The sequence below is a fragment of the Girardinichthys multiradiatus genome, chromosome 17, assembly GCF_021462225.1.
Source record: "Girardinichthys multiradiatus isolate DD_20200921_A chromosome 17, DD_fGirMul_XY1, whole genome shotgun sequence".
Taxonomy (NCBI): Eukaryota; Metazoa; Chordata; class Actinopteri; order Cyprinodontiformes; family Goodeidae; genus Girardinichthys; species Girardinichthys multiradiatus.
The window spans coordinates 7,866,803-7,894,745 of record NC_061809.1 but is presented as its reverse complement, the minus strand read 5'-3'; the positions used below and the strand labels follow the sequence as shown (position 1 = coordinate 7,894,745).

The window sequence follows — 27,943 nt, the reverse complement described above, 5'->3', positions numbered from 1 at the left end:
ATGAAAGCTGTCTGAACCTTCTTGATTTTGCTGAATTTCTTAACCAGCTGTCATGGTGAGGTCCCTTAATATCTTAGGATAAAATAGTGTTCTTTATGTTTCTTAAATCGTTATATATTTTATCATTTGTTTCTTTTTTACAGGTTGGACCTGCACTGCTGCCCCTCAGCAGCTGGATGCAGGTCCAACCTGCAGCGAAGGGATGGTTGTGATGACTGACAAACTTTCTGTCTTCTTTTTGAGTGGATTGAGTTGGTCCAAACTGGGCTCTGTTCCTCTCAAGCATGTCTCAGTGGGACCTGCAGGTATCTGGGGAGTCAACCACAATGACAGAGTCTTTAAATTTGCAGCCGGTAATTTCTTTCCTGTTTTTGGAGAGTGTTATATTTCAGAACCAGGTTTTAGAGGTTACACATGAATCACATTTCAGTTGTTTAGTGATGTACTTCTTTGTGTCTTCAGGTCTGGAGTTAAAACAGGTAGATGCTGGAGGAGCTATGTCGACTTCTGCTTGCCCTTCAAGCACGCAAGCTATGACCTGGGACGTCTGTGGCTTGTGACTGAGGGTGGTGCCATCCTGAAGTGCACCAACTAACCATTGGGAAGCCTTTACCTAAATCCATTATTCTTCAGCTGGGGATTCAGAACATCCTTGGTCTCCAGTTTAATCACATTAGAGGTTAAAAATCAAGGTGAGGACATAAATGATTGTATAATGATGCCTAAAAATGATCCATCAAGTCAGATAACAAAAGCAAAACTTCAAATGTGTACTGTGAAATGACGTACAACAGTTGGGTTGGGTTTTTTGTCCTTTTGTTGTTAAGATTTTAAACTTTAACAAGTAAAATATCAAAAACTGATTTGAAGGAAACATTATACTTTTCCATTAATCAACAGAATGTGTTTGGTCATAGTTATTTGTGGTTAATATTGGTTTCTCTGTCAGACTGATTTCTTGAAGTGAATGAAAAACAACATTTTAATATGATTTACACATATAATGCAAAAGTGGACATTTTTTAATAGACCCTAGACTTTAGATTCTTTAGAGCTGAGCTGCTTCCTCCATACAATCAGACAGGATGGATTTTATCCAGCTCCTCCCAGTAAGGAGGTATTTAAACGGTTTTTGTCATCACTGTTACTGAAAAAAACAGTTTGTCAATGAACATCTGGGTGCCAAGAAGAAGCCCAACAGATTAACTTTCATAGGTGGAGCATTACAGCTATTGCTATAATGCGCCTCTTCAGATATAAAAAACCTTATTAGAAATTGCTTTGGCATTATTTCAAATGTAATTGACACAGAGATGGAAACAAATGTGATGGTATGACATCTTTGGACTTGGTTTGTGTTTTTGTGTTAACTGTTGCTTAGGTTCATGTTTCCCTTTATTGTTAATTAGTTTCACCTGTCCCTTATGCCTCCATGTCTCCTTGCCACGCCTGTTCTTAGTTCCTGTTATTACCTGACTTTGTTTTCTCCCTGTATATTAGTTGGTCTGTGTTCTTTGTTCCCCGCTGGTTCCTCCATCACTATTCCTCGTCACACCCTGGTTTAGTCTTGTGTTTTTCTACGTGCCTGCAGCAGTGAACTCTCATGTGAGTTTTTGTCTGGACTCTTGTGATACCTGAAGTGACTTTTTGCTTCACCTGGAAATCGCTTAATAAACCTCTTAACTCATTTAATCATGCGGCTCCCAAGCTCTTGTATGCGTATTGGTCCGATCCAAACTCAGAACGTGACAATAAAAGGGAAAAAAAGATCCAAAAAGGGACAGAGGTGGGGCAAAAAGGTAGAAGTGAGAGGACAACAACAATGTTACTGTGCCTAACCCCACTCAAGCCCCCACACCCCAGAAAAAAAGCTACGCCCACCCCTACATTGGAACAACTGCCCGGGCACATAAGACATTGGACACCCAGGATTACTTTGCACCACCCCCACCCACAGATCCTACGCGCAACCAACAGAATTCACTGCCTGAGCACCTACAATGAGATGGTATCTCCCTGCACTGGCCCAAAACCCCGCCGACATACTTACCAGGACCCAAGTCCCCCAGGCCCAGCCCAGGGACACACACCGGTAACCCTGAGCCCCCAAGCCCACCCCAGACCCACCCAGGAGCAGCATGACCACCAGGCCAGTGACCTATGTCTGTCGGCACAGACTTACCAAAAGCATGGCATGCAGCCACCAGATATCACCCAACAAAGACCCAACCCAGTGAGGGCCACAGCCCCCAGCGCCGAATCCACCAGCGACCCCAGCCCAGGGACACCCCAGATGCTCCAAACCCAGACATTAACACTTATCGACAACAATGTCCCGCAGGAAAAGTCCCCGGTCCCCACTAGGTGATGGAGCCAATCAAAGAAGCCCAGAGAGATTGATCTGATGGGGACCAACACTATCCAACTGGTCTCTATACTGGTTATTACTAAGAACATTTACATTTTTCCGATTTGTGAGGATATTTTGCTTAGCAATACATAAGGCAGTAAAAAACCATGTGAACTGAATTTGTCTCCATGGTGACATCATCTAAGTTGCCCAACAAGCGAACTGAGGGGGAAGGTGAAACATTACATCTCAGAAACTTTGATGAATCTCTGAGCAAGCTTACATAACCATAGTGCGTGGATGTACAGGGGTTGGACAATGAAACTGAAACACCTGTCATTTTAGTGTGGGAGGTTTCATGGCTAAATTGGACCAGCCTGGTAGCCAGTCTTCATTGATTGCACATTGCACCAGTAAGAGCAGAGTGTGAAGGTTCAATTAGCAGGGTACGAGCACAGTTTTGCTCAAAATATTGAAATGCACACAACATTATGGGTGACATACCAGAGTTCAAAAGAGGACAAATTGTTGGTGCACGTCTTGCTGGCGCATCTGTGACCAAGACAGCAAGTCTTTGTGATGTATCAAGAGCCACGGTATCCAGGGTAATGTCAGCATACCACCAAGAAGGATGAACCACATCCAACAGGATTAACTGTGGACGCAAGAGGAAGCCCAAATCACGGCAGAATTAAATGTGCACCTCAACTCTCCTGTTTCCACCAGAACTGTCCGTCGGGAGCTCCACAGGGTCAATATAGACGGCCGGGCTGCTATAGCCAAACTTTTGGTCACTCATGCCAATGCCAAACGTTGATTTCAATGTTGCAAGAAGCGCAAATCTTGGGCTGTGGACAATGTGAAACATGTATTGTTCTCTGATGAGTCCACCTTTACTGTTTTCCCCACATCCGGAAGAGTTGCGGTGTGGAGAAGCCCCAAAGAAGCGTACCACCCAGACTGTTGCATGCCCAGAGTGAAGCATGGGGGTGGATCAGTGATGGTTTAGGCTGCCATATCATGGCATTCCCTTGGCCCAATACTTTAGCTAGATGGGCGCGTCACTGCTAAGGACTACTGAACCATTCTTGAGGACCATGTGCATCCAGTGGTTCAAACATTGTATCCTGAAGGCGGTGACGTGTATCAGGATGACAATGCACCAATACACACAGCAAGACTGGTGAAAGATTGGTTTGATGAACATGAAAGTGAAGTTGAACATCTCCCATGGCCTGCACAGTCACCAGATCTAAATATTATTGAGCCACTATGGGGTGTTTTGGAGGAGCGAGTCAGGAAACGTTTTCCTCCACCAGTATCACATAGTGACCTGGCCACTATCCTGCAAGAAGAATGGCTTAAAATCCCTCTGACCATTGTGCAGGATTTGTATATGTCATTCCCAAGACGAATTGACGCTGTATTGGCCGCAAAAGGAGGCCCTACACCATACTAATAAATTATTGTGGTCTAAAACCAGGTGTTTCAATTTCATTGTCCAACCCCTGTAATTGTCAAGTATATTGTCTGTAAGCAAGTATTTGATGGTGCAAAACTCATCCTGAAGATCCGCTGACCTGTATAGTGTACTCTATGAAGGATTTTATACTGTATTAATTGTAAACTCGGACTACTAGTTATTTTAAAAGTTCTTAAACATATCTGAGACCAGAAGTTTTGGTCAAAGTCGACTGATAAATCCACCTTTCATAATAAAAAGGGATATTGGTTCATCTATTTAAACAGTGTCCTGCGTTCGGTGCCCAGTAATTTGGAGAAGCTAAGGTAAAGGAATTCTAATACACTTTGGTGGTTATAACACGATGTTATTGAACCTAAATTTATTTTTTATTATGTATTTAATTTGTTGATAGTTTAAAATGTGTTTTTATCAATCCTATATTGTATAATTAATCTAATAAATAGAATGAAGTGAATTCCTTCAAATATTTCTTTATCATGGAGTCTTGATTGGAAGGGCAGCACTGCCACCTCCTGTTCTTCATTATATCTGCACCCATGTCAGTTCTCAAGTTTTATGTTTTTGTTAGTTTTTATGTATTTATAGTTTCTTTTTTTAAGGACAAGGACAGACGTCCTTGTTTTATTGCAGCCTTGTCTCCCCATCTAAGAAAAAATTCCCCCATGGGAGACAAATAAATAATAAATTATTTTATCTTAAAACGCATTTTCTCTTGCTTTTTTGTAAGTTAATGCAGTCCATTAAACAGAACCTTTGGTGAGGAAACTTGTGTTCGTGTATAGTGAAGGGAACTGTGTCTCCTCATGAAGCCCGAGACACAGCACCCAGGATGTACATAAATACCCGACAGCACTGGATAGGTTTTGTGATGATGGATTAAACATAAGTTAACTCTTTTGCAAAAGTAAAACAAGGAGAATAATTTACAAGCTTATTCTGATTGGTTCCTGTTAGTTATCCATCATCTTTGAGAAGCTTTGCTGATGGTGGAAATGTTATTGGACATAATGCATTGGACACATGGAAACTTTGCAGAACACAACATTTTGAGGACTGGTTTAAAAATGTGTAATGTTATAAAAAACACAAGATGTCACACTGGAACAGAAGAAGTTCAGTCCCAGATCAGTGAAAATCTTGGACTTTATGAGGAAGTTCACGGCAGCCATGGCGAGAACAAGGGCAAGGACTTTGTGTTAAATTTTGCACATTACCAGATCAGAAAAAACAATAATGGAAATGGTCGCAAAACGGGCTGAGTTCAGTGGTGCCTGCAATAGGAGAGCCAATAGAAAAGGGGCATCAGGTTATTGTAGAAAAAAAAATGTGTTTTACCAAGTCAGAGACTGATGATTGACACTCAGAATCAGCTTTATTATAATCTTGCAAGAGAGAAGGATTTTTTACAGCATTGGAGATGTGCTCAGTACTGCTGCCAAATTGTTCTGCCTAGACAAAGCAAAGGTTCTTCTTATAAGCTACAGCAGTTTTCAAGGTAACTCTCATGAGACCCAGAGAGACGAGGTGAAACCGGTTGTCCAAGACATGTTGACAATGGAGATGGAACCTTACACAGTGTGGCATAGATGTTATCTCATACAAGTGAATAGGAGAAGGTTGAAAAACCATTTCTGTAAGACTAAACAGAAACATCTATCCTAACCCTGGAGGCAGAAGAGAATAACACAGAAGGGTTTGAATACTTTTATCAGATCCTGCAGAGTATCTAGTAAAAAAGAAAGCAAGGCACTAAAATTTTCCATAACAATATCTTTCTTAGAGATCTTAGGTCCAGGGAGGTGGTCTGCAGGGGTATGCAACAAAACTAAAAATAAAAATATTTTAATTTTTTTGTCAAACTTAAATGTTTCTGAATCAGATGGTAGGCATTGCGGAGATCTAACTTGGTGAAGATGGTAGCCCCTTGAAGTTGTTCGACAACAGAATCAACAAGAGGGAGTGGATATTTATTTTTAATGGTAATGTTGTTAAGTTCTCTGAAGTTGATGCATGGTCTCAGTGATTTATCTTTCTTGCACACAAAAAAAAATCCTGCCCCCAAGGGCGAGGTGGATGGGCGGATGATACCAGATGCCAGGGAAGATTCAATGTACTCACGCATAGCCTCCCTCTCAGGGCCAGTCAGGTTGTAGAGTCTGCTGGATGGTAGGTGAGCCCCGGGAAGGAGATCTATGGCACAGTCGTAAGGGCGGTGGGGAGGAAGAGAGAGAGCCTTGGACTTACTAAATAATTGAGCCAGGTCATGGTAACAAGAGGGGATTGTAGATAAATCGACCCTCTCAGTTTCAGTAGAGGAAGATAAGGAGGACACAACAGCCTTAAACAGTTCTTGGAACAAGATTCACTCCATGAATCTACTCTTTTTTGAGACCAGTTAATGATGGGGTTGTGTTTGTGGAGCCATGGGAAACCCAGAACTATTTGAGCGTGTTCTGAATGAAAAACAAAAAACTCACCCAGCTCATGGTGGTTGCCAGAGATCACAAAATGGTGAGAGGGAACCCTATGGGTGACAGAGGAGAAGGTTTGTCCTGTGAGAGTCATCATGGATATGGGTTGACTAAGTTCCATAGTGGTTACTCAAGAAAGTCTCAAAGACAAATTATTGGCTGTCTCACTCAGTACTAGTGTCACTGAATAATCCGGCGAGGAATGGATCACTTCCAGGAGCTTAAATGCCAGCTGCTCTCATCAGCAGAATCCAGGACAGGTGCGTAGATTGGAAAACTCCACCCATGCAACTCTGACTCTGGAAGGTAAGTAAACACAAACAGATCCACCAAACAGAACACAATCCTAACAAGCCTAAGTCCTGGATGGAGGGAAAGTCAGCCCTGATTATTCTCTCTGCAGACCTGATTATTCGTTGCAGTCTGGACCTGTCCTGTTTTGTGGATGAGCCAAACCACACTGACATGGATGAAGACAGGACAGACTCAATGATGGCAGTGTAGAAGATGACCAGCAGCTCCTGTGGAAGGTTGTACTTCTTGAGATGCCTCAGGAAGTACAGTCTCTGCTGGGCCTTCTTCTGAACAGTGTCTATGTGTGAGGACCATCTCAGGTCCTCAGAGATGGTGATTCCTAGGAACCTGAAGTGGTCCACAGCTGACATGGTGTTCTTCAGGATGGTGAGGGGGGTGTATGGGGGTGGTGTTCTCCGAAAGTCCACCACCATTTCCACAGTCTTGAGTGGGTTGAGATCAAGGTAGTTCTGACAACACCAGTGTACTAGCCACCTCCTGTCTGTATGCAGACTCATCACCATCCTGGATCAGACCAATGACAGTGGTGTCATCTGCAAACTTCAGGAGTTTCACGGACGAGTCCGCTGAGGTACAATCATTTGTGCACAGGGAGAAGAGGAGTGGGGATAGAACACACCCCTGGGGGGCACCAGTACTTATAGATCTGCTGCGGGAGAAGATGCTCCCCAGTCTCACCTGCTGCTATTGGTCCGTCAGGAAGCTGTTGATCCACTGACAGGTGGAGGCTGGGACGTTGAGCTGGGTGAGCTTCTGGTGGAGGATGTCTGGTACGATGGTGTTGAAGACCGAGCTGAAGTCTACAAACAGGATCCTGGCGTACGTCCCTAGACAGTCGAGGTGTTGCCAGATGAAGTGTAGACCTCTTTCAGGTGCTTCAACACCAGCCGCTCAAAGGTTTTCATGACCACAGACGTCATGGCTACAGGCCTATAGTCATTTAATCCTAGGATGATGGTTTTCTCGGGCACTGGGATGATGGTGGATCGTTTGAAGCAGGAGGGGACCTCATACGTCTCCAGTGACATGTTGAAGAAGGCTTTCAGGCATGATGGGGAGATGTTAACAGGTCCTCCAGCTTTCTTTGTTTTCATGCGCTGAAAGAGCCTATTTATGTCTTCCTCAGGGATCTTTAGTACAGGCAGAGGATCTGAAGGTAGGGGGTTGGTTGCTTCATGGGAAGAATTTGTTCCTGAATGGGATGTAGAGGAGATGGTTTGAGGTGTGAACGGGTTCCTGTCATGTCTGCAGTAGCTTTAGCTTGTCACTGTAGCTTCTCTTGGCTGCTTTGATCTCCTTTGTTAGTTTGTTCCTGGCCTGCCTGTACCGCGCCCAATCTCCATTGCTGTGAGCTTCTTCCTTCTCCCTGCGCAGGTTCCTGAGATGTGGAGTAAACCATGGCTTGTTATTCCCAAAGGTGCAGAATGTCTTGGTCTGCACACACGTCCTCACAGAAACTGATGTATGATGTCACCACATCAGTTAGTTGGTTTAAGTCAGTGGCTGAAGTTTCAAACAGTCCAGTCTGTGCATTCAAAGCAGGTTTTAGGAATGACCTTTATTAATATGCTCATAGCTGTTTTTCCCATTCATACTATAATGAAATAAAATATAAGTTCTAAGTTTTGTTACAATAGAATAAGAATGCTCATAGACATACAGTACAAGGATAAATGGCCCAAGGTTTGTCATAAATGACTTGAAGCTGGGGCACTGGGGTTGATAGTGGAGCAGCCGGTATAACTGGGTTGATTAGAAACCTACAGCACACTTAGATTAAGTATGGTCACCCGCTATTACACAATCTAACAGATAGACACCACAATGGTGACACATAGTCTACTGATAATCACTGAGGGAGCGCACATTGGAGTGCCAGATATAAAAACTATATGTGACCTTCTATCGAGGCTCTTCCTCATCCTCTAACAGACTGCGACGGTCCGAGACAGGAGCCTCAGCGCTGATCTCTGTAATCATTCTTCTGCCTTAACTTAGATTAAAAAGAGCTAAAAGTTAGAAACTGGTTGAGAGTCGTTCCTTTAAGAGTCTTTAGATAGAGTGTGTGATCGCTTCATGGGGACCAAGTACCGGAGGTGCTCCGAGGCGTCTGACCGCCAGCAGGGTGCGGTAGCTCGGACACATGCCTGTAGCGTCTGCTTTGATTCCTCGGATCGATGAATGATGATGAAAAAATCCCAAGAGAGGACTCTGATGTTGAGAAGTTCCTCTCTGCTGAATGAGACCACAGAATTGTGGCCCGAGACCACAGTACTGTGGCTCGAAAAACATAAAAACCCACAAAATACACAAAGAAAGAGAGAGCGAAGCTCCGAGGCTGCCATCGTCGGAACCATAACTGCAGGTTATGGGGTAAAAATAGGTCTAAGGGGTGAGACGAGTAGGCTCACCTGGCCAGGGCTCCTGTGTGCTCGTTTCTAGAATTGCGCCACTCAAGGTGGCAGCAGGTTGGAGTAGCTGTTACTTTTGATTCTGATTTATTCTTTTTTGGGAACTATTCCTCTTTTTTTTTTTGGACAACTGTCCTCTCCGGTGTCAGATGCTGTGCAGCTTGGAGGATTTTTCCTAATACATTCTATTTTTGGACATTTGTTATGATGCGTTGCCATGGCAACAGGGTTGTTTCATATAACCAGGAGCAGCTGATTAATATCTCAAAAGCTCAAATAATACTTCAACTACAACCCCAAATCCCTGATGAGTTGAAAAGGAGACGTGGATGCAGAGCAGCAGCTAAGAGAAGAGAAAAGGAGGAAGTTTAAACCATCTCTTCCGTCGATTATGATGGGCAATGTGAGATCATTGGGAAACAAGCTGGATGAACTCCAAGCCCTGCAAAGGACCCAGCCAGAGTACCGGGCATGCAGTATTATGTGTTTTACTGAGACATGGCTGCAGGATCATATCCCCGATTCCAGCGTCTCTCTGCCGGGCTTTTTAACCATACGAGCAGACAGAGATTTAAAGAGGAGCGGCAAATGTAAAGGAGGTGGATTGGCAGTACTTGTGAACAACAGATGGTGTCATCCAGGACATGTTACTGTGAAGTGTCATCTCTGCAGTCCAGATATTGAACTGTTGGCAGTAAGTTTTCATCCATATTATTTACCCAGAGAGTTCACCAGTGTTATTTTGGCAACAGTTTACGTTCCACCTTCTGCTGTTGCTGACACTGCATGTGATACCATCAGCTCAGTTGTTGCTAAGCTACAGACACAAAACCCCAATGCTTTTGTGGCAGTTTCTGGTGATTTTAACCATGCTTCACTCTCTGCTAAACTTCCAACGTTTCAACAGTTTGTCAGCTGCTCTACCAGAGAAAACAAAACATTGGATTTGTTTTATGCAAATGTCAAGGACTCATACATCTCTACATCAAGACCTCCTCTAGGCAAATCACATCACAATCTTGTTTTTCTCTGCTCGAAATATAAGCCCCTTGTTCAGAGGCAACCTGTAATAAAGAGGACTGTGAGAAAATGGTCACAGGAAGCTGAAGAGGCTCTGCAAGGTTGCTTTGAGGCTACACACTGGGACGCACTGTGCCAGCCACATGGAGAGGACATCAATGCCATGACTGAGTGTGTAACCGACTATATAAACTTCTGTGTGGATAACATCATCCCCACCATAACCGTTAGATGCTTCCCCAATAACAAACCTTGGATCACCAGTGTCAGGTTTAAACAACCTAAAATACTTATAACATCACAAAAAGAAGAGAAAGACAAAGAATTAGTTATTTTACTCGCTGCGAGGAGAACGGACAGAGATGTGCTTTCAGTTACAAATCTCCTACCGCTCTGAAAAACATCTCTCCGAGTCCTCTTTTTATTTAGGGTGGTCCCCAGTTACAATGAATGTTGCTGATCTGAAGGATGGGGGAAAACAAACAACAGCAACGTGACATAGGTCATGCACGCCATTATCCTGTACAAAACAAAGCTTGCATAGTCTCCATAATCTTAAGGTATGTGCGTTCTTTGTTCAGCACAATCAGCCATTGTCTTTGTGATGTCCTCAACTGTGACTGCATCATCCCAGCTCCACCTTCGATCCTTGCCTGCACACAAACTCATCACATCCTTACTCACACATACATCATGAAAGGTTATAAAGATCAAATAGTAAAGTTAAAGACAAAGAAAAATATAAGATGAAAGGAAAAATATAAGATAAAACTATATACAATAATTCCAACAACCAGTGACCTGAAGGACCTGCTTAACAAGAAAAAACGAGCCTTCAGAGAGGGAGACAGAGAATTATTGAGGAGTTTACAGAAGCAACTTAAAGTCAAGATAAGAGACAGCAAGAACGTGTACAAGAAGAAGCTGGAGAGCAAGCTCCAGCAAAACAATATCAGACATGTGTGGACAGGGACGAAGAAGATCACAGGCTTCAAGCAGAAGGATGATCAGACCAATGAAGGTCTTGACAGAGCCAATGAACTGAACACATTCTTCAATAGGTTCAGTTAAGAAACAAGCTTCACATCCTCCTCTCCTGCTCACAGCCAAAGAGACATTCCACCCTCCTTTGACCCACAGGACCCACAGCTGTCCAGTAACACCTCAAATTTTTTATCTTCCACCTCAGCCCTAGACACTTCTGCTTCTACATGTTTGCCTTCAACCATATCAGAAGATGCTGATGCTTCCTTTGCTTCCCCCTTCCATCTGTGTGTCTCAAGAAGTCAAGTGAAGATGCAACTGAAGAGACTGAATCGGAATTAGGCTGCAGGTCCAGATCATGTCAGCCCTAGAGTCCTGAAGGCCTGTGCAGAGCAGCTCTGTGGGATTCTGCAGCACCTCTTCGACCTTAGCCTGGTCCAGAAGAAGGTTCCGGTGTTGTGGAATACCTCCTGTCTTATTCTGGTATCAAAGAAAACTCATCCATCAGTCCTCAATGACTATAGACCTGTTGCGCTGACATCCCACATCATGAAGGTCCTAGAGAGACTCCTGTTGGCCCACCTGAGTAAGCAAACAGTAAACCATCAGGACCCCCTTCAGTTTGCTTATCGCTGTGGAGTTGGAGTTGAAGATGTCATCATACACCTGCTTCAACAAACCCACTGTCATCTGGGCAAAGCCAGTAGCACGGTGAGGATCATGTTCTTTGATTTCTCCAGAGCATTTAATACAATCCAACCTGATTTGCTTTGTCAGAAACTCCAGAAGACTCAGGCGGAGGCCTCAACGATCTCCTGGATTAAAGACTACCTGACAAACAGACCACAGCTTGTGAGACTGAAGGGTTATGAGTCTAACCAGGTAGTCAGCAGCACAGGAGCATCACAGGGGACTGTACTCTCACCGTTCCTTTTCACTCTGTACACCTCAGACGTCCAGTACAAGACAGACTCCTGTCATACTCAGAAATACTCAAATGATTCTGCAGTTGTGGGGTGGATCAGAGATGGACAAGAAGCTGAGTACAGGAAGGTGGTGGACCGCTTTGTGGCATGGTGTGGAAACAATCATCTCATCTTGAACGTGACTAAAACAAAGGAGATGATTGTAGATTTTAAGAGAAACAGGAATAAGTCAAAAACTATTTCTATCATGGGAGAAGAAGTGGAGGTGGTGGAGTAGTATAAATACCTCGGTGTTCACCTGGACAACAGACTAGAGTGGAAATGCAACTGTGAAGCCATTTACAAGAAGGGACAGAGCAGACGGTACTTCTTGAGGAAGCTTAGGTCCTTTGGTGTTTGCAGCAAAATGCTGCATATCTTCTATAAGTCTGTTGTGGAGAGTGTAATCTCTTCTGCCATCATCTGCTAGGGTAGCAGCATCAGAGCCAGGGACTTAAAAAAGCTCAACAAGCTGATAAAGAAGGCTGGCTCTGTTCTGGGGACTCCTCTGGAACCTCTGGAGATCATTGTGGAAAGACGGATTCTTCGTAAAATGAAGAACATTATGGAGAACCCTGAGCATCTTCTTCATGAGACTGTCCTACAGCAACAGAGTGTCTTCAATCAGAGGCTTCAGATCTGCTGTAAGACGGAGCGCTACAGGAGATCCTTCCTGCCCACAGCCAACAGCATCTACAACGGCTCTTTGAAGAAACCTTCATAATGACCTACAACAACATTTAATTTCCCTTTGGGATTAATAAAGTATTTTTGAATTGAATTGAATTAGTTTCAGCATTCATCTACGAAGCTGCTGTGTTTGAGCCTTCTGCTCCCAGAACCTCCAATAAACTTAACTGAGTTTATGCTCCTTTTCCCCAGCTTGGACCTCTCTAGTGACTGTGCCAGGGTTTCCCTGCTCCTGTGTCTTGCTCAGTGGATTCCTCTGAAACTGCTCCTTGCAAACTCTCCTGTGAGTCTCCCATCCTCTCCTGGAACCAGCCTTCTGACACCAGAGACCATCACCAAACAAACACCAACCCATTGCTCACCTGTCTATCCACCCTCCAACACCGATTGCTCCTTTAAACACCGCCACCTGAGAAGATCACATAGAGAGAGATACAGTGCCGACAACCTTCGATCTCCACCACTTTCCAGACCCAGCCTCTGTGGGTAATTTACCTCCTTCTAGGGAACCAACGTCCTTCTCTAACAGTAAGATCCCTCATATCAGTCTGTGCCATCTCATTTTCTTTATTGATTCAGACAATAAGGACTTACCTTATCCAGATGGCCAACCATTTCACTTTGCTATCAATAAACTCGTTAAACTGCTGTTTGGCCTCTGTGTTTGATCTGATCAATCTGAGACTGGGGGACAACTACAGAGTGCTATTTCCCATCAAGGCATACTGCTTGGCCAGCATGATTCTCCGCTGCAGTTCTTAAACCAACAACAACCGCCGAAAGAAAAGCCCCTAACTACATTGCCTGTCAGATCCAAGATGTTGTCATTACCTTACTGTAATGTCTTAATAAACAGAGGAGGCTCTGGCTATGCTTGTACCTCTTTATTGTTGTGCTATCTTTCCGAGAACAGAGAGAGAGAACTTGCAAGTCTCAGAATTCAAGGACTGAACCAACTCAGAATAATCACGGGGGTGAATACACCACATCATCCCCCTTTTAGATGGAAATAACATTTTTATCTACATTAACTAAAATAAACCAAGGTCACTTATTTCAGCTTAAGTGCATTTTCATATAGAACCAAACAATGACCCAACTATGTATTTGCTTGATAATCAAGAAATGTTTCTGTTTACCTCTCCATCTAAACTCAGATTTAACCCTAAAAGCAACAAGAATAATAACAGTACACAACACGCATAACTGTTATGCCTAGATAAACACAAGGCTATTCCACATATCGTTTTGGCGTCTTCCGTGGTCGCGTAGAATGCCTCACAACCACCGAAGGATCTGGGGAAACAGGGGGGTGCATCGCAGAGTCCAGAGCAATTTGTTCAGGTGTAATGTTCACATCACTTTGCTCTTGTGTTGGTGTTTCAGGGTCCTTGATCTCTGGTTCAGCTACAGTTTGGGTACGAAGCTGATCCCCATGTCGTCTGTGCACAGTGTTCGAGTACCGCTCTTTTATTTCATAAGAGACTGGACCAGTTTGTCTTACCATCTGTCCAGGTATCCACTTGTGAACTCCTCCCCCTGTGCTGCGAAGATACACCGCATCATCAACAGAAAAGGAACGGTCCACAGCAGTGAAGTCATGTTGAGCTGCTTCCTGCGAACAGTCTCCTTGATGTTAGGTTTGATGAAATCCAGTCTGGCGCGGATGTGTCTTTGCAAGAACAATTCTGCTGGAGACTGACCTGTTGTGCATTTTGGCGTAACACGGTACTGCAGCAAAAACAATGAAAGTTTGTCCTCAATGCTGCATGAGCGGCTGGCTAGCTTTTTCATGCCCACTTTAAATGTCTGCACATATCTTTCAGCCAAACCGTTTGTGGCAGGGTGTCCCGGTGCGCTTGTGTGCAAAATACCATTTTGTGTCACAAACGTTTGGAACAGATGTGAAAGTGGTGGCATTGTCTGTGACTATTTGTTCAGGGAGTCCAGATGAAGCAAACAGTCTCTTCAGCTTTGTAATTGTGGCTTGTGATGTGATGTGTGGCATACGAAATACCTCCAACCACTTTGAATATGAATCAACCACAATCATGAACATGCTGTCGAGGAAAGGTCCAGCAAAGTCGATATACAGTCTTTTCCAGGATTCACCTGGAAACTCCCAGGGATGCAGTGGAACATGCTGTGGCATCTTCTGTTCCAACTGACATGTTTCACATGTTTTACAAACTTGTTCCAGGTCCTGATCCAGATTTGGCCACCAGACATATTTGCGAGCTAAGGCCTTGGATTTTACGATTCCTTGGTGACCAGAGTGAATCTCATTTGACACAGCCTTTCTCATTTTAGAAGGTATAATCACTCTGGTTCCCCACAAAACACAACCCATCTCAGTTGAAAGCTCATTCCTCTTGTTGTGATAAGCCTTCAAACTCTCATCTGTAACAGTAGGCCAACCTTCCATGACACACTGGTAAACCCTTGATAAGTCCATGTCTGTGCGTGTGGCCTGAGCAACCTGGGTCGCATTTAGTGGCGCTCCTTCCATATGCTCAGTTAACAGTGAGTATACTGCTGCTGAACTCAATGCCGTTCAAGTGTCGCTTGTTTCTGGCAGAGGACAGCGAGAGAGCCCATCTGCATTGCTGTGTTCTGCAGATTTTTTGAAAACAATGTGGTAATCATATGCTGACAATATGATAGCCCACCTTTGAATGCATGCTGCAGCTAGAGTAGGTAGATTCTTGTGCTCACCAAAAAGTGTCAGCAGAGGGCGATGGTCTGTTGCTATGGTGAATGCCTGCCCCATAGGTACTGGTGAAACGTTTTTACTCCATAAATCAGTCCCAGAGCCTCTTTTTCTATTTGAGAGTACTTTTTTTCTGCTGGGGACAACGTTCGGGAAGCGTATGCTATTGGTCGCTCCTCCCCACTTGGCATTGTGTGCTGTATAACTGCACCGATGCCATATGCAGAAGCATCACCCGCTAAGGTGAGAGGCAGGTTGGAGTCATAGTGCGTTAGCACCCGATCACTTGTCAGCAAACCTTTGCACCTATCAAATGCTGCCTGCTCTGGTTCAGTCCATCTCCAAGTCACATTGTCTTTTAGTAACTTGTAAAGTGGAGCTAGGGCCATGCTTTGCATTGGCACAAATCTCCCATAATAGTTAACAAGTCCCAGGAATGCTTGAAGTTCTTTCACATTAGTAGGAGCAGGAGCATCCTGTATTGCCCTCACCTTTTCTTCTGAAGGGTGGAAACCATTTTCATCCAGGACGTGTCCCAGATATTCAATTTGTGACTTGTTAAACTTACACTTGGAACGTTTTACTTGCAGGCCATTTCCCTGAAGACGTTGCAGGACCTTCTCCAGGTTGCTCAGATGTTCTGCTTTTGAGCGACCAGTGATGAGCAAGTCATCCAGGTAGACCACCACTGGTAACCCTTTCATTATGTTTTCCATAATGCGCTGAAAAATCGATGGAGTCGTGCTGATTCCAAAAGGAAGCCTGTTGTAAACGAACAGTCCTTTATGAGTATTGATAGTCGTGTACTTCTTGGAATCCTCATTCAACAATACTTGTTGATGGGCTGCTGCCAGATCTATCTTTGAGAAGTACTTTCCCCCCCTGAGTGTTGCCAGTAGTTCCTCCAAACGTGGTAGAGGGTACGTATCCGCTTCAAGGGCTTGGTTCACTGACACTTTGTAATCCCCACACAAACGAATAGAAGCTCTTTAATTCAATTCAATTCAGTTTGATTTATATAGCGCCAATTCACAACACATGTCTCAAGGCACTTCACAACAGTCAGGTACATACATTCTAATTAGTCCTAACCATTGAACAGTGCAGTCAGAGTTAGTTATTTATTCAAATTGGATAAAACGTTTTTCTGTCTAAGGAAACCCAGCAGATTGCATCCAGGGAGTGACTTGCAGCATTCCCTCCTCCCGGATGAGCATGTAGAGACAGTGGACAGTCACTGGCGTTGACTTTGCAGCAATCCCTCATACTGAGCATGCATGTAGCGACAGCAGTGAGGAAAAACTCCCTTTTAACAGGAAGAAACCTCCAGCAGAAACAGGCTCAGTGTGAGCGGCCATCTGCCACGACCGACTGAGGGTTTGAGAGAAAGAACAGAGCAGAGACACAAAGAAGCACTGATCCAGGAGTCCTTTCTATGGGAGGGAGAAGTAAATGTTAATGGATGTAGCTCCTTTAGTCGTTTCACCTAGAAAGAAAGAACAGATAAACTCTGAGCCAGTTTTCAAGGTTAGAGTCTGAAAAAGAGCACATATAATTAGTTACAGTAAAGCTCAGTCAATCACCATGTCTAGGAGAGAGAAAGGGTTAAACACTAAAAGACAGGGCCATGTGGATCATCAAATGCAGCACTGAGATCTAAGAGGACAAGTACAGACACAAGTCCATTATCTGAGGCCATAAGAATATCATTAGTGACTTTCAGCAGAGCTGTTTCAGTGCTATGATGAGCTCTGAAGCCTGACTGAAACTCTTCAAACAAGTCATTGCTGTGTAAATGCTCACACATTTGATTAGCAACTATTTTCTCAAGAATGTTAGATAATGGAAAATTGGATATAGGTCTGTAATTTTTCAAGTCATCTCGATCAAGCAAAGGTTTCTTAAGTAAAGGTTTAATTACAGCTAACTTAAAAGCCTGTGGTACATATCCATTTACTAAAGATAGATTAATCATATCTAAAATGGGGCTGGTAATCAGAGGGAACACTTCCTTAAATAATTTGGTTGGGATTGGGTCTAACATACAAGTTGAAGGTTTAGATGAAGCTAATATTTCTGATAACTCAGGAAGCTCCACAGGATCCAAACAGTCCAAACACAAATCAGGTTCTGCAGTTATTTCCAATGCTGTCTCATTTGCTGAGGATGAAGTAATCATCTTCAGGAGTATGTCAAAGATTTTATTTTTAATAGAATCAATTTTATTTAAGAAGAATCCCATAAAGTCATGACTGCTAAGAGCTAAGGGAATGGATGGCTCAACAGAGCTATGACTCTGTGTAAGTTTAGCAAATGTACTAAAGAGAAACTGTTGAAGCACCCCCCGAAGGGGTCTTCTGCGTGTTCGTTTATTCACCGTAAGCTGAAAGAATTCACAAGACAGAATAAATCACACGGAGACAGCTGAATGTTATTCAAGTACCTGGCCAGGGGAAGCTCTCTCATGTGATCTGACCACACACCGAGACGACTTCAGAGCTTCTCACTGGGCACATGGCTTTTATTAAAACACATGAAAATGAACAGCCCCTGTTTACAGTTTTTTTTTTCACACATATGGTTACGTACACACATTTTTCTGCCTACCATATTAGGACATGTTCCTGTCTCCCAGCACCTGCACTGTGCTTTTCCGCTGATATGAGAAGGGAGTGCTTGGCCAGTTAATCTTTTTCACATCCTTTTCCTACCCCACACTCAAGGCCAAGTTTGTGCAACAACACTTCTGCAGGCCACAATGTCTTATACTAACACAGGTTATACATTTTATTTCCCACACTGTTTATGAACATAATAATAACACACTGGTTATGAACATAATAATAATTAATGCACACACATAATATATCTCCACAAAACCTAGGATTATTCTTGTTCTCTTCTATTAATGATGAGAAATAAGCTGTTCTGGCATGGCGAAGTGTCTTTTTATACAACAGTAAGCTATTTTTCCAGTTTAAGCAGGAATCCTCAAGGTGTGTAGAGCACCATTTTCTCTCCAATTTTTTAACATTGTGCTTTAAAGTACGCAGATCTAAATTAAACCAAGGAGCCTGTCTCCTATGAAAGATTACCTTCTTTTTCAACGGGGCTGCATTGTCTAATGCATCAAGCAATGATGAAGAAACACTATGAACAAAATAATCATTTTGTGAAGTGGCAGAAACAGAATTATTGCCCTCCACTGTGTTTTTCTGTGATAATGAGGAAATTAAAAGTGGAACAGATTCTTTATAGGTTGTTACAGCATCGTCTGATAATAATCTACTATAATGAAATTTTCTTTCAGGTGTGGAGTACTCGGTTAAATTAAACTCAAAGAATATTAAGAAATGGTCAGACAGGACAGGGTTATGAGAAAATATTGTTATGTCTTAACACTCTATGCCATATGTCAGCACAAGGTCCAGAGAATGAAGACAATGGTGGGTAGGTTTGTTAATGTTTTGAGCAAAGCCAATTGAGTCTAAGATAGCATTAAACGGTATATTTAGGCTATCACTTTCAATGTCAACATGAATGTTAAAATCCCCCACTATAATAACTTTATCTGTATTTAACACTAAATCAGATAAAAGGTCTGAAAACTGATCAACAAATTGAGAGTAAGGGCCTGGTGGACGGTACAAAAATTTAAATAATTAGTAGGAGTTGACTCATTTATAGTAACATAATCCTCTTGCTGCAGCCAGGTTTCTGTGAGGCAAAGTAAATCAATCTGATTGTCACAAATCAGGTCACTAACTAGCAATGTCTTTGAAGAGAGAGATCTTATGTTCAGTAAGCCACATTTAATTGTTTTATTTTTCTTTTCGGTCTGAGTTGTGTTTATTTTTATTAGATTTTCCTGATTTCCTCCTTTTAGATTATTTTTTAATCTATTCAATTTTGGCCGTGGGCGAGACACTGTCTTAATAGGGTAATGGGTGGGTAGCAGTACAGAACCTGCAGAGAGGAGTATTAAACTACGACCCTGCTTCCTGGTCTGAACCCTGGGTTCTCAGAATTTTGGAGAACTAATAAATTTGGCCAGATTCCTAGAAAGAAGAGCAGCTCCATCCAAAGTGGGATGGATGCCGTCTCTCCGGATCATACCAGGTTTTCCCCAAAACGTTCGCCAGTTATCAATGTAACGCACATTGTTTTCTGGACACCACCTAGACAGCCAGCGGTTTAATGACAGCATGCGGCTAAACATGTCGTCACTGGTCAGATCAGGGAGGGGACCAGAGAAAATTACAGAGTCCGACATTGTTTTGGCAAACTTACACTCCGAAGCAACACTAACTTTGCTGAACTCCGATTGACGTAACCGGGTGTCATTACCGCCAGCGTGAATAACAATCTTACTGTATTAACGCTTATCCTTAACCAGCAGTTTCAGGTATGATTTGATGTCGCCCGTTCTGGCCCATGGCAGACATTTGACTATGGTCGCTGGTGTCTCTAGTGCCACGTTTCTGAGTATGGAGCTGCCAATTACCAGAGTTGGCTTCTCAGTGGGTGTGTCGCTGAGCGGGGAAAATCTGTTAGAAACGCAGATTGTGACCCGTGGGCTGGGATCTAGGACTATGCTTTCTACGTACTGTCACCTAGCCGGACTGAGGCCCCGGCTGCGTAGGCTCTGCTGGAGGACTGCTACGGGGAGCTACCCTTGGTGGCTCCGCGCTGGCTAAGGGGCCTCAGCTATCTGCTGGTTTTTCAACAGTGCAGAGCCGGGCCTCCAAATCCGACACCCTCGCCTCCAAAGCTACAAAAATGCTACATTTATTACACGTACCATTATCACTAAAGGAGGCAGAGGAGTAACTGAACATCTGACACAGAAAGCAGGAGAGAGGAGAGTCAGAGAGAGAAACAGCAGAACGGGTAGCCATGGTGAAGCTAAAGCTAACGCTAAGCTAGCGACCCCTTACCACTACTAGAAAAACCGTGTAAAACACGGAGAGTCCCCAAACGTTAAATACAGCAACAGAAAGTACAGGTCCTTCTCAAAATATTAGCATATTGTGATAAAGTTCATTATTTTCCATAATGTCATGATGAAAATTTAACATTCATATATTTTAGATTCATTGCACACTAACTGAAATATTTCAGGTCTTTTATTGTCTTAATACGGATGATTTTGGCATACAGCTCATGAAAACCCAAAATTCCTATCTCACAAAATTAGCATATCATTAAAAGGGTCTCTAAACGAGCTATGAACCTAATCATCTGAATCAACGAGTTAACTCTAAACACCTGCAAAAGATTCCTGAGGCCTTTAAAACTCTCAGCCTGGTTCATCACTTAAAACCCCAATCATGGGTAAGACTGCCGACCTGACTGCTCTCCAGAAGGCCACTATTGACACCCTCAAGCAAGAGGGTAAGACACAGAAATAAATTTCTGAACGAATAGGCTGTTCCCAGAGTGCTGTATCAAGGCACCTCAGTGGGAAGTCTGTGGGAAGGAAAAATTGTGGCAGAAAACGCTGCACAACGAGAAGAGGTGACCGGACCCTGAGGAAGATTGTGGAGAAGGGCCAATTCCAGACCTTGGGGGACCTGCGGAAGCAGTGGACTGAGTCTGGAGTAGAAACATCCAGAGCACAGGCGTGTGCAGGAAATGGGCTACAGGTGCCGCATTCCCCAGGTCAAGCCACTTTTGAACCAGAAACAGCAGAAGAAGCGCCTGACCTTGGCTACAGAGAAGCAGCACTGGACTGTTGCTCAGTGGTCCAAAGTACTTTTTTCGGATAAAAGCAAATTCTGCATGTCATTCGGAAATCAAGGTGCCAGAGTCTGGAGGAAGACTGGGGAGAAGGAAATGCCAAAATGCCAGAAGTCCAGTGTCAAGTACCCACAGTCAGTGATGGTCTGGGGTGCCGTGTCAGCAGCTGGTGTTAGTCCACTGTGTTTTATCAAGGGCAGGGTCAATGCAGCTAGCTATCAGGAGATTTTGGAGCACTTCATGCTTCCATCTGCTGAAAAGCTTTATGGAGATGAAGATTTCATTTTTCAGCACGACCTGGCACCTGCTCACAGTGCCAAAACCACTGGTAAATGGTTTACTGACCATTGTATCACTGTGCTCAATTGGCCTGCCAACTCTCCTGACCTGAACCCCATAGAGAATCTGTGGGATATTGTGAAGAGAACGTTGAGAGACTCAAGACCTAACACTCTGGATGAGCTAAAGGCCGCTATCGAAGCATCCTGGGCCTCCATAAGACCTCAGCAGTGCCACAGGCTGATTGCCTCCATGCCACGCCGCATTGAAGCAGTCATTTCTGCAAAAGGATTCCCGACCAAGTATTGAGTGCATAACTGTACATGATTATTTGAAGGTTGATGTTTTTTGTATTAAAAACACTTTTCTTTTATTGGTCGGATGAAATATGCTAATTTTGTGAGATAGGAATTTTGGGTTTTCATGAGCTGTATGCCAAAATCATCTGTATTAAGACAATAAAAGACCTGAAATATTTCAGTTGGTGTGCAATGAATCTAAAATATATGAATGTTAAATTTTTATCATGACATTATGGAAAATAATGAACTTTATCACAATATGCTAATATTTTGAGAAGGAACCTATATGTGTTTTAACAATTCACCAAGTGCAACAGCGAACACAGGAAGTGACGTTACCCAGAGCTCCAGCCAATGTGAATCCTTTAGCACCGGCACTATCGGTGCTGCCCACTCGCTGTGTCTCACAGGTGTAATAATGTTACACTTTTCCAATCTTTCAAGTTTTTTCTCCACCCTTTCCTTCATCGTGAATGGAAGAGGCCTGTGTTTACAAAATTTGGGCAGCATTTCAGGTTTGACCCCGATGGTAGCTTTAATGTCTTTCAATGTGCCCAACTCCTCCTTGAATACATCACTGTAAGTATCCAAAAGCTCATTGAGTGATAGGTGTTTTGGCTCACCCAGGTATTTAATCTGCAGCCAGTTAAGCCGGAGTTTTGTCAACCAGTTCTTTCCACACAGTGATGCACCATGTCCCTTAACAACCAACAGTGGCAAATCCACATACTTCTTCATACCCCACGTTTGCTACAAGTTGTCCCAAAACACAAATACGTCCTCCATTGTACGCTTTGAGCTTCACTTTAGCTGGCTGCAAAGGCAGGTGGGAGAACTTTTTCAAATATGTAAGAGGTGAAATGACACTTTTTGCTGCTCCTGTGTCAATTTCCATTTCCAATTCAACATTGTCTATAGCAAATGTTGCTTTATATCGTTCATCATCCTCAGCATAAACAGTCAAAATGGCTAACTCCTCTTCTGGGTCTTCCTCAGCTATCACATACTTTGTCTCTCTGCTTGGCACACTCTTTTCATGATCCTTTTGCACTTTAGCTTGACATGCTTTCCTAATGTGTCCAATCTTCCCACAATTATGGCATTTAGTCTCTTTGAAATGACATTTATTTGCATTGTGATTTTTTCTTTTGCATCTGTAGCACATATTTGTTTTTACTGGCCTCACCTTGTGAATGTTTGCCTCACTAGCCCATTCGCCCTCTGTGCCTCTAAGCTGTCGAGTGTCTCTGTCTGCAGTCTCCATATTGAGAGCAATCTCAAAAGCTTTGGCGAAGGTCAGCCGGTCCTCCGAAAGTATCCTCCTCTGGCACGCTTCATTTTTAATTCCACTTACGAACCGGTCCCTCAGGGCAGAATCCAGTGACGCACCAAAATCACAGTTAGCTGCTTGTTGTTTTAGCTCTGCAACATACTGGGCAACAGTCTGACTCGTCTTTTGGTTGCATTTATTAAAATGGAAACGTTCAGCAACTAATATGGGCTTGGGTTCATAGTGTTCTTTCAAAATGTCCACAATCTCGCCAAATGTCTTGTCTTTTGGTTTTTCAGGTTGTACTAAGTTTCGTAAAAGTCCTTATGCTTTAGCACCCATTACACTTAGCAACACCGCCATGTGCTTTTCTTCGTCAATGTCGTTAGCTTCCAGGTACTGCTCCAGACGCTCGATATAAGCTGTCCACGGCTCAACCTCTGCTCTGAAGTCATCTATTTTGCCAACCTGAGCCATTGTACTCACGAGTACTGATACTTGACGTCTTCTCTCCTCCGAAAGTATCCTCGTCGCCAGTTGTAATGTCTTAATAAACAGAGGAGGCTCTGGCTATGTTCGTACCTCTTTATTGTTGTGCTATCTTTCCGAGAACAGAGAGAGAGACCTTGCACGTCTCAGAATACAAGGACTGAACCAACTCAGAATAATCACAGGGGTGAATACACCACGCTTACCTTACCTTCAGGGGGCCATCTTTAGGTTGTCCAACCTCGAGTATGAGGCCACGGAGCAGTTCGTAAATGACACCGTAAAAACAGTTATCATCCGCCCGTCTTTGTCCTCTGTTGGTGCAGGTGTTTTTCTTTGTAGAAAAAAAAATAGGACCCTAAGACTCTGTATAGATTATCAAGCCCTCAACCGAATTAAGAACAAGTACTTTCTTCACTTCTTATCATCTGCATTTGAATCTGTTCATGGAGCCACTATCTTCACAAAACTCGACAAAACTCCGCCGTGCATATCACGTGGTTCGAATCAGAGTCAGAGACATGAGTGGAAGACAGCCTTTAAAACATCCATTGGACACTTTGAGTACATAGTCACGCCTTTTAGCTTAACCAATGCTCCAGCAGCCTTTCAGGATCTAATGAATAATGTCTTGAGAGAGTTCATTAACGTGTTTGTCTTCATCGTCATTTGTCGTCACTCCAAGAATTCTAAATAATACAGACAACGTGTAGGACTGTTGGAAAAACTTTAAAAGTGTGAATTCCTTTTAAGCTCAAAAACATTTCTTTGATTTATTTTTGATTGTGGACAGTTGAAGCCAAACCCCAGTAAGATCACAGCAGTTCAGGAATGGCCCACACCAACGACCTGAAAACAGTTCCGACATTTTTTAAGGATTTGTACATTTCTACCATAGTTTCATTCGTGATTTCAGACTGTTAGTGTGACACACACAAATACGTGGTCACAGTTTTGTTTTGTTAGTGTTTTGATAAGAGTAAAGGGGAAAAACATGTGAACCTAGGGTGTAGTACCAGAGTGCTCCACCGGGTGGTAGTAGAGGGATTGAGTGTCCTGTTTGTCAGTCCGAAGCGGAGCGTGGTGACTATCTTCGTCTCGTTATTATCTGTGTTACAGAGACCCTGATCTTCCCTAAAAGAATAAAATATAAACTGTAACGGTGATTGCACCGGCCCAATACCTGCAACATTAGCTTCTCCTCTCCGTACTTTTCCCCTCGCAGGTGGAAAACATCGAGCAGAAGCACTGTTGGCTTGTGACGAGGATACTTTCGGAGGAGAGAAGACGTCAAGTATCAGTACTCGTGAGTATAATGGCTCAGGTTGGCAAAATAGATGACTTCAGAGCAGAGGTTGAGCCGTGGACAGTTTATATCGAGCGTCTGGAGCAGTACCTGGAAGCTAACGACATTGACGAAGAAAGGCACGTGGCGGTGTTGCTAAGTGTAATGGGTGCTAAAGCATAAGGACTTTTACGAAACTTAGTACAGCCTGAAAACCAAAAGACAAGACATTTGGCGAGATTGTGGACATTTTGAAAGAACACTATGAACCCGCAAGGGGACATGGAGGATTTTTTTTTTTTTGCGTCCCCACGCAATACTTTTGCGTTCGGCATTTTGGAACAGCAGCACAGATGACAAACTGCTCATAAAACAAACAGCACTGATATGGCATTGATATGGATTATTTGTCATATGCAGGTTAACACGCAGTAAACAATGTGATTAAATGCTTAGGATAAGAAGAACCGTTCAAATCACGATAAAAACAAAAACACTAATGGCGTGCAAAAAAAAAAGTACACATCATGCAGCAGCAATAAGCAAATAAAGTGTCACAGATGTGGTTTCGTGCAGTGTTATGGTCCAGAGTTCAGTAGTTTGACAGATTGTGGATAAAAACTGTCTTTTAGTCTGATTTGAAGATAATTTTATTTAAGGCCGATTTCTAAATAAAACTCAATAAATCTCAAAACAGGTGTAGTGTTTTATTTTTATTTTTGAAGGTATATGGTTTGGAAACTATCCCACAAAGTATTGCGAGATAACGCAAAGATTATTGTGTGAGAACGCAAAAAGTATTGCGTGGGAACGCAAAAAGAGAAAAAATTCCCCATGTCCCCTCGCGGACCTCGTTGAGAGGCTTCATCAAGGGAAGATATTAAATAAATATGTTGTGAAATAGAAAAAAATTGAATGTACCATTAAATGCACAATTTATTTAATACATCATTAAATATTAAGTACCACTAATTACGTCATGTCGTCTTTAAAATTATACTTAATTATTCAGTGGCACATTTAATTGCATAATAGTCCATTTCATGATATGATGGTACATTTATTGTTTCTAATGATGTATTAAATAAAAAAATAAATGGTACCTTTTAATTTAATGGCACATTTAATGTTAAATTTCTTTCATGTTACATTTACTTCACTTATGGGACATTCACAACATTTATTTATTTAATGATGATTTTATTGTATTAAATTTGTCCAGTTTGACCCTCCATTCTTGATGCCTGTATAGGAGTTAACTCTAAACACCTGCAAAAGATTCCTGAGGCCTTTAAAACTCCCATCCTGGTTCATCACTCAAAACCCCAATCATGGGCAAGACTGCCGACCTGACTGCTGTCCAGAAGGCCACTATTGACACCCTCAAGCAAGAGGGTAAGACACAGAAAGAAATTTCTGAACGAATAGGCTGTTCTCAGAGTGCTGTATCAAGGCACCTCAGTGGGAAGTCTGTGGGAAGGAAAAAGTGTGGCAGAAAACGCTGCACAACGAGAAGAGGTGACCGGACACTGAGGAAGATTGTGGAGAAGGGCCGATTCCAGACCTTGGGGGACCTGCGGAAGCAGTGGACTGAGTCTGGAGTAGAAACATCCAGAGCCACCGTGCACAGGCGTGTGCAGGAAATGGGCTACAGGTGCCGCATTCCCCAGGTCAAGCCACTTTTGAACCAGAAACAGCGGCAGAAGCGCCTGACCTGGGCTACAGAGAAGCAGCACTGGACTGTTGCTCAGTGGTCCAAAGTACTTTTTTTGGATGAAAGCAAATTCTGCATGTCATTCGGAAATCAAGGTGCCAGAGTCTGGAGGAAGACTGGGGAGAAGGAAATGCCAAAATGCCAGAAGTCCAGTGTCAAGTACCCACAGTCAGTGATGGTCTGGGGTGCCGTGTCAGCTGCTGGTGTTGGTCCACTGTGTTTTATCAAGGGCAGGGTCAATGCAGCTAGATATCAGGAGATTGTGGAGCACTACATGCTTCCATCTGCTGAAAAGCTTTATGGAAATTAAGATTTCATTTTTCAGCACGACCTGGCACCTGTTCACAGTGCCAAAACCACTGGTAAATGGTTTACTGACCATGGTATCACTGTGCTCAATTGGCCTGCCAACTCTCCTGACCTGAACCCCATAGAGAATCAGTGGGATATTGTGAAGAGAATGTTGAGAGACTCAAGACCCAACACTCTGAATGAGCTAAAGGCCGCTATCGAAGCATCCTGGGCCTCCATAAGACCTCAGCAGTGCCACGGGCTGATTGCCTCCATGCCACGCCACATTGAAGCAGTCATTTCTGCCAAAGGATTCCCGACCAAGTATTGAGTGCATAACTGTACATGATTATTTGAAGGTTGATGTTTTTTGTATAAAAAACACTTTTCTTTTATTGGTCGGATGAAATATGCTAATTTTGTGAGATAGGGATTTTGGGTTTTCTTGAGCTGTATGCCAAAATCATCCGTATTAAGACAATAAAAGACCTGAAATATTTCAGTTAGTGTGCAATGAATCTAAAATATATGAATGTTAAATTTTCATCATTACATTATGGAAAATAATTAACTTTATCACAATATGCTAATATTTTGAGAAGGACCTGTATTTCAGCTGTGGTCCAAATGGATGCTGGGGTGTGAACTCATTGCAAGAAATCTACTTCACGGTAAAATTGTGGCTTTTAACATGTTGCTATCCTGCTATCCTTTTACACTGACCAATCAGCTTGTCACCATCTTTGTTTTCTTTGATAGAACGTCTCACCAAACAGCTGTGGCATAAGTGGCTGGATAAAAACGGATGGAGCTGCAGTAAAAGTTGAAGTTGGCACTGATGGACGTGTCTGTTGTAAATTCATCTAGAAATCTCTACGAAAGGTGAACTCTCAATACATTTGTGTGGTAAATGTGGACAGTACAAAAGGTATTACTCAGAGATTTGTCAAAGTCACAATAATCACCTTTCCTTTTACAGAATGGGCATCTCTGACACAGTTCCACAGGGCACAGAAATGGAGCAAGGTCGACGACGTCTGCTTGCCCATCAAGCACGCAAGCTATGACCTAGGACGTCTGTGGCTTGTGACTGAGGGTGGTGTCATCCTATTGTGCAAACTTTAACAAGTAAAATATCAAAACCTGATTTGAAGAAAACAATAAACTCTTAA

At 43.0% G+C, this 27,943-nt stretch overlaps 1 pseudogene; it reads left to right on the top strand.

Moving 5' to 3' along the window:
• On the top strand, positions 1-27,943 carry LOC124883406 (annotated as a pseudogene).